A 7425-nucleotide genomic window follows, 5' to 3' on the forward strand; every position below is an offset into this window, starting at 1 on the left:
CGGTGGTATAAGTTCTGCATCCCCTTAGGAACGACTTTTGAACTTCTTCGCCTTATATTTCGGCGGTATAGGAACGACTTTTGAACTTCTTCGCCTTATATTTCGGCGATATTTGGCTCTGCATTTCCTTTGGAACGACTTTTGAGCAGAAAACTTACACTGCGCTCCCTTTGGAACGACTTTTTGTAGCTTCGTCATGCTCTGCATCCCCTTGGGGACGTCTTTTGAGCTTCTCCCTATTTTTCTTTTTGCACTCGATGGTGCATGCTCAGATTTTACATATTACATCTTTTGGGGAATTTGGCCCTCGTATGGCTAAATAAGAATAAAAAGTTATAAGCTATGGCCCCATTAAAAACCTTTCTCCCCTCTTGAAAGGAAAAGGGTACCATAGAAAAAAAATGAAAAAGAAAGATTACATCAAATTACACATAATATCGTCGAAGCTCATCCGCATTCCAAGATCTGGGTATGTCGTTGCCGTCCATATCCATCAATCCGTAAGAACCGGGTCTTGACGAAGATACTACTAGAAAAGGATCTTCCCACTTTAGTTGCAACTTGCCCACTGTGTCTGGGTTGGCCACTCTCCGAAGCACCAAATGCCCTGGCTTGATGTTTTTCAATCGAACTTTTCTATCACGCCACTTTATTGTTTCGGCCTGATATTTATTGATGTGCTATATAGCCTGAAGTTTGGTCCCTTCTATAGTATCTTTTGTTACTTGATAATCAGCTTCGTCTTCTACCGAAGCTGTTGTTCTTATTGACCCTGCCATTGCCTCTTCTGGAGTTATTGCTTCATCACCAAACAAGAGTTCGAAGGGTGTAAATCCTGTTGACCTTGACGCAGTTGTATTGTGGCTCCACACCACTTTAATCAGCTCGTTTGGCCACTTTCCTCTGGGCTGGTTGAAGATTAGCTTCATTATTCCTGTCATTATAACACCATTTGCTCTTTCTACCAGACCATTTGATTATGGATGTCTAACTGATGCAAAATGAATCTTCGTACCAATTTGGTCACAAAAATCTTTGAATGCTTCGGCATCAAATTGTGTACCGTTGTCCACGGTTATTGCCTTCGGCGCACCGAAGCGACAAACAATATTTTGCCAGAAGAATTTTTGGACCATGACCGAAGTTATTGTAGCTAAGGGCTTCGCCTCAATCCACTTGGAAAAATATTCTACTGCTACTACCACATACTTCAAGTTACCTTGTGCTGGTGGGAGTGGACCCAACAAATACAGGCCCCATCTTTGCAATGGTCAGGTAGGTTGTATCAACTGAGTTAACCACGAAAGTTGTTTCTAGTCTCTTGCACATTTTTGACAATTTTCGCACTTTTGAACCAGATCTGCTGCATCCAAAACTGCCTTCGGCCAATAAAATCCTTGCCTAAAAACCTTTCCCAGCAAAGGCTTAGACCCAATGTGAGATCCACACAGACCTGCGTGTATTTCCTTCATTAGCTCTATACCTTCGGTTCTGGACAAGCACTTGAGAAGTGGAGAGCACACTCCATGTTTGTATAACTCCCCTTCTATCATGACATATGGTCTTGTCCTTGCTTCCATTCTTTTATTATAAACTTCGTCATCCGAAAGAAAATTGCCTTGGAGGAAGGATATGATTTCAGTCCTCCAATCTTCACTATGTACAGGTGATATTATGAGGACTACTCTCTCCATAAGTTCAACCGAAGGTGCTTTTATTGTCTCAAAGAATACTTCCGAAGGTAGAGGGAGCCCCTGTGCTGCTGACTTGGCCAGTAGGTCTGCATGCTCATTTTCCCCTATTGGAATATTTTTTACAGAAAAAACCATCGAAAGAAGCCTCCAACCTTCGGACTGTGTCCAAATATTTTTCAAGCTTCGGGTCCCTTGCCTTGCTGCTTTTATCTACATGGCCAGAGATGACTTTGGAGTCAGTTTTAAGGATCGCCCTTCTTATTCCCATTGCCTTTAGCTTCCGAAGCCCCAACAGAAGGGCTTCGTATTCAGCAATGTTATTTGTACAGCTAAAGTCCAGTCTTGTTGCATAGCATGTTATGACTTTAGAGGGCGCTACTAAGATAGCAGCAGCTCCTGCGCCAAAGGTTCCCCAAGAACCATCACAGAAAATTGTCCAGGCTTCGACGTCCTTTGTTACTTCTTCCTGAGCCCCTGACATCCAATCAGCGATAAAATCTGCTAAAGCCTGGGACTGAATTGAGGATCTATGCACATAATCTATAGAAAATTCATTGAGTTCGGCAGCCCATTTTCCAATTCTCCCAGTAGCTTCTCTATTCCTCATTATGTCTTTTAAAGGTTGCGACGAAGGAACAATTATATGATATGCTTGAAAGTAATGCCGAAGCTTCCTGAAGGCCATCAACACAGCATATAGCACCTTCTCCAGCTCTGTGTAATTTTTCTTTGATAAGCTTAAAACTTCGGAGACAAAATATACTGGTGCTTGTTTTTTGACCTGGCCATCTTGCTTCTCCTGTACAAGCGCCACACTAACTGCAGAGTGGGAAGTTGCTACATACAAGAGCAGATAAGCCCCTGGTGAAGGTGGAGTTAGTGTTGTCAAGTCAATCAAGTATTGCTTTAACTCTTCGAAAGCCCTTTGCTGAGCCGAACCCCACTAGAAAACTTCGGCTGACTTCAATATTTCAAAGAATGGTAAATTTCTTTCTACTGATCTAGATATAAATCTATTTAATGATGCCAGCCTTCCTGCCAACCGTTGGGCCCCTTTTTCGTATTTGGCGGCTCCATCCAAAGGAAAGCTTCGATTTTATTCGGATTAGCTTCGATTTCCTTTGTTGATACTAGACAACCAAGGAACTTGCCCTTCTTTACTCCAAAAACACACTTTTCTGGATTTAATTTCAGACCCGCTTGCCTAAAATTGGCAAATGTCTCCTGCAAGTCAGCAATGTGATTCTCTTGCTTCGTGATCTGTACTATGATGTCATCAACATAAGTTAGCACATTCCTGCCTATTTGAGAATGAAGGACCATGGTTGTCATTCTGCTGAAGCTTCCTCCAGCGTTCTTGAGCCCCTCAGGCATCCGAAGGTAGCAATAAGTGCTGCTAGGGGTTATGAAGCTAGTCTTTGGCTCATCTTCCTTCTTCATCCATATTTGATGATAGCCTGAATAGCAGTCCAGTAGACTCATGAGCTCCGAAGAAGCTGCTGCATCTACAAGGTAGTCTATTCTTGGTAATGGGAATTCGTCCTTTGGGCATGCTTTGTTGAGATCTGTGAAATCAATACACATTCTTCATTTACCATTAGCCTTCTTCACCATAACAGTGTTAGCTAGCCATTCTGGATATGTTACTTCTCTGATAACTCCAGCACTGAGAAGCCTCTTTACTTCGTTTCGGGCACCTTCAACTTTATCATCAGACATCTTCCGAAGTCTTTGCTTCCTTGGTCTGAAAGATGGATCCACATTAAGTGAATGTTCGATGACATCTCTGTTGACACCACAAAGATCATTGGCTGTCCAAGCAAAGACATCTTTATTGTTGAACAAAAATCTTATTAGAGTTTTTTCTTGCTCATCAGATAGTTGAGATCCTAGTAGTACCCTTTGATCTGCTATATCTTCACATAGGAGCATAGGCTTCGGTTGATCTGTCGAAGCAGCCTTCTCTCTTTTGTGCTTATATTGTTGACAAGCTTCGATTCCATCTATGTTGTGGATTGCTTTTGAATCTGTCCAACTCCCTTCAGCCCTTCTGGCAGCTTCTTGACTTCCATGGATGGCAATGGGCCATTGCTCCGAAGGTATCTTCATGCATAAGTATGCTGGATGAAGTATTGCTTCGAAAGCATTAAGTGTTCCTCGACCAATGATTGCATTATACGGGTATTCCATAACGACAATGTCAAAGACAACTTGCTCAGTTATTGTGTTGTGGACATAACCGGAGGTAACTGACATTGTGATTTTGTCAAGTGCCACAATCTGTCGTCCTCCGAAGCCACAAAGCGGGTGTGTAGCATCATGAATCTTATCCTCTGGTTCTTGCATCTGCTTAAAGGCCTTTGCAAATATAATGTCTGCTGCACTGTCTGTGTCAACCAGAACATTGTGGACAAAAAACCCTTTATGACACAAGATATGACCATAGCATCATTGTGAGGATAGTTTTTTAGCTGAAGATCCTCCTAAGAGAAGGTGATTGGGATGTGGGACCACTTGGATCTGATGAAGGGTCCTTGCACCCCAACATGCTGCACTCTTCTCTGTGCTTCCTTCTTCTGTTTCTTGTTAGCTGGCTCTGAACTTGAACTGCCCGTGATTGGGAGCACCAGCTTCGTAGCCGAAGGTACTACGACTTGGTTGTTGAACGAAGCCATCAGCTCAACAGTGGAAGTGAGTTCACCGGAGTTGGGCGCCAATGTTGGTCACTTGTTCTTAAATGTTATGAATTAAGAACAAGGCAACACAAAATGTTAATGATTAAAGATCTTCGTCCTTCGAAGCATTATTTCCTTTAGGATATAATGATCTTCAGACGAAGGTCATGAAGGACGTACCTTCATCATCTCGGCATATAACAATGAAAGTAGAAGCATATGAAACATGGAAAGTAAGATGAATAATCGTATGACATCATCAGAACAGTTTTATTATATTACCATGAATAAACATGAACAATATTGAGTTATATTTATACCTTCGACTTGACAGAAGGTAAAAGTCCAGGTGTGACGTGCGGATGAATACAAGTCAGCGTGAACAGTACATGGTTACTGTTCACCTATTTATAGGCGCGGGACGCAGCTCGGTCGAAATTACATTTATGTCCTTGATGATAAATTACAAATGCGACACAAACTATTAAGGACTAAACGGTCTTTTCCTCTTTAAGTCGGTGTCGCCCTTCGTCTCAAGGCGCGTCATTATGCCGAAGCTTTCTGGGTTGTAGCTTCGGCTTGTGCCTTCATGTTGTGTTAGTTCGCATATCATACTGCCGAAGGTGTTTTTGCTTGGAGGACCTTCGATGAAGAAGCATGCCCCCAACAATATCCGCATATAATCCTTAAAATATGTGAACTCAAGAAGTGGCTAAATGATTTCAATAACTATGATATGTGTAGAATGGTGTCTTATATGGTATCCGACAAAAAATCGCTACTAACTTTATCTGTGTCCAACTAGTTCCGTATTCAACAAGCGACTATTTGTATTTGCATCTAAGAACATGTGTATTTGTATTCATATCTGAAAGTACTAGTATTCGAATCTGAATCCAAATAAAAATATGAAAACAAATATGGTTTCGATGATATCCGTCCATATTTAATTCGATTACACCCCTACCTACATGCTCCCGAGTGCTTGGGTCCACATGTGAGAACCCAACATTTGGTATCCATCGTGTTTCCTACAGAGACCAATCCCATTATAGCCCCTAAGAAGAACACCCGATCAAACTCCACCCGAGCTAATAGAGACATTCTCTGCTGACAACACCAAGAGGCCCAAAGTCACCTTCGCCAACCAAGACCAGACAACTCAAGCGAAGGCTGCCCACATCACTGTCACCAAACCAGCAATTAGAAGAACCCTCCCCTGCCACAAAGAGCCAGCCGACTCCACCCCTAAGGGAAGGCTTTGTACATGTAGTTCAAAAACCCCTAACCATGCTCCATTCAATACCAAAAGCCACCCCTACCAACCAAGAAGCTAGCCTGATATATCCAGAAACCAGTCCTCCCACCCATGTTGAGTCGAGGACACGTCCAAGCCTTCAGACTTCAAGACTTACGAAGAAAACAAAGATGTCGAAGTGAACACCGAGTACCATTTGTTACTCAGAAGCCTTCGCTTCAAGAATGAAAACCTTCAGAAGCAGAAAGAAGCCTTGGCAGCTAAGAAACACTGTGGTGAAATCCAAGATAAGATACTAAAGGTTAATTCGAGAGGAAAAAGATAGATTGTGATCCCTATAGCAAGAATTAGCTGACTTGTAGCAGCACGAATACAACCAACAACCTTAACCAAGTGCAAAAGGGCATCACGAGCACACCCAACAACCTCCACAAAGGGCAAATAGGCAACATGACTTCGAGAGCAACACAGGTCAAGCCTAGCACTTCGTCACATTCCATAACTTCAACTTCATAGATAAAAGGTGTCCGCTCTCCACTAGCCTGCAATCTACCCCTACCAGCACAACTATCGATCAAGAAATTGGCCCAAGTACAGTGACAACTCTAACCCCTCACAATATATTATGAGCTACTAAGTGGCAATGGCATCCTCTAGAGGTGAAGATAATGCAATGGCAAAGTCCTTCATCATAGCTCTAGAGGGCCCAGCTCTCACCTAGTACACAAGACTACCACCATTGTCCATCGACTCATGGAGGACCCTTCGTGAGAACTTTTTGCTCAACTTCCAGGGCTACAAGACAGACACCGATGCTCTCGTAGAGTTCCCTCTAAAGGCAATAAGAAAAGGATCTATGATTACTACAACAAATTTCTGCTAATGAAGTCATATTTGTCGTCAGTCAAAAACTGCATCGCAATACATTATGCCATCAGTGTCTTCGCATCGGTCATCTCTACAACCATTGTACTATAGATCCCCCTAGCACACTCCAAGAGTTGTATCGGTTCTTTGAGAAATATGCAAGAAAGTTGGATTCATAGAGAAAGCCAAAGGTGCATTCACAAAACAGCAGTAGGCCTTGGCCCAAGAGCCAACAAGACCGTCAGCAGCAACAAGCACACAACATAAGCAACCAACAACAACCTGGCAAAGCCCCCCCCCCCCCCCGCCCACAGCAAAAAAAACCTAGACTGGCAGGGGAGTAAGGGGTGGCAAAGGCCACGACCGCAGTAGGGGACTCACACATGACCACAAGTTATATTGTGTTTGCCACGATGAAGACGTCAGCCACTTCACCAAGGATTGTCCGATCACTAAAGGGCCCGGAAAGAATGGCAAGAACAATACCAGATCAACCAGCAAAGTTCATAGCCCACATCTACCAACAACAATACCCCTCGCTACCAAGATATCCAGACACCATATCCACAATACCGACAAAATTGCCACCCTCGTCTCCCCCATCAAGAAAGGTTGCCCCACAACAACCACAAATAATACCCCCGCTCGTCAACTTCCCCCTCCGCCACCTAAAATGAAGATGACTTCCCATAGCTACATGTCCACAAGATAATCAACATGATATCTAACGGGTCCAGCACCGACTTCAAAACAAGCGACATAATAAAAAAATACTATCAAAGGTTGAATCATGTCGCAGTCACTACCAGTGGTGCAAACAAAATGGTCACACATCCCATTGACATTTGATGCAAAGGACGTAGACTTGCGAAGCGCACCACGCACAGATGCTATGGTAGTAAACTACAACATAGACGGTTGGGATTTGCAC

The sequence above is a fragment of the Zea mays genome, chromosome 5 (assembly GCF_902167145.1).
Source record: "Zea mays cultivar B73 chromosome 5, Zm-B73-REFERENCE-NAM-5.0, whole genome shotgun sequence".
Taxonomy (NCBI): domain Eukaryota; kingdom Viridiplantae; phylum Streptophyta; class Magnoliopsida; order Poales; family Poaceae; genus Zea; species Zea mays.